The following is a 973-nucleotide window of genomic DNA, read 5'->3' as shown; positions in this document are numbered from 1 at the left end:
TGCCCCGACGTGCCGGGCACTTCAACGCGGCGCACGCGCGCGCGCGCGCGCACCGTGCCCCGTCCCGCCTGGGCCAGCCCAGCGCTCCCCACCCCTCCCAGCGCCTCACCTTTCTCCTCCCTTCCTACTCCCGCCTGGAGCAGCAGTGAGCTCATCCTGCCTTCCAGATGCCCCTCTTCTCACTCTCTCCCGTCTACTGCCCCCACCACTCCACTCCCGCACCGCCCCCCAAACATCCTGGTAAACCTGAGTGTGTCATGGTGGGTGGGCTGAGTGAGTAGACTGGGGATGCTGACCCCAAGAAATGCTAAGTCGCCGGCACTCCTCCCACCATCCAAGGATGTCTTAGGTTGTCAGAGGGCTCTGCCGTGACGCTTGGCTGGAGGCCCATTTCCTGCAGTGTCCTCCGATGTGTGTGTTGGGCGGTGGTGCTGGTGGAACACGACGCAGAGGAGAGCAGGGCCGTGAAGGTGGAACCGGGGACACTGGCCAAAGTTTGCCAGGGTTTATGCTGGCCTGGCACTGCTGGATGGCCCTGGGACAGGAGCGTGGATCAGGGTCTTAGAGATGGGCCCTTGTCACTGGTTTCTCTAGGAGCCTTAGCAGGAGGGTACAGCTGCAGCAAAACTGAAAGCCAAGCAAAGGGGCTGGAGGGAAGGAGCTGGCGAGACCAGAATAAGAGTACCTTCTGGTTGATTGACTAAGTTAAACAAGGAGACAAAAACAACAATGGCAACACACATACACCAAACACACTGATATGTCCAAAGGAATAGCTAAGTATATATGTACATATATAGTATGTATTTTATACTATATAGAGAGATAGATAGATATAGATATAGTATATAGTATATATTTTTAAAGCAGAACAGGAGAGAGCTTGTTCACTTTGGAAATGCCATCTGCCAGTACTAGGACTATGTAGTACCTCATTTGGATCCAGGCTGCATTAATTGGGTTCTAGCTTGGT

This window comes from Balaenoptera acutorostrata, chromosome 18, assembly GCF_949987535.1.
Source record: "Balaenoptera acutorostrata chromosome 18, mBalAcu1.1, whole genome shotgun sequence".
Lineage (NCBI taxonomy): Eukaryota > Metazoa > Chordata > Mammalia > Artiodactyla > Balaenopteridae > Balaenoptera > Balaenoptera acutorostrata.
This window is presented reverse-complemented; position numbering follows the sequence as displayed.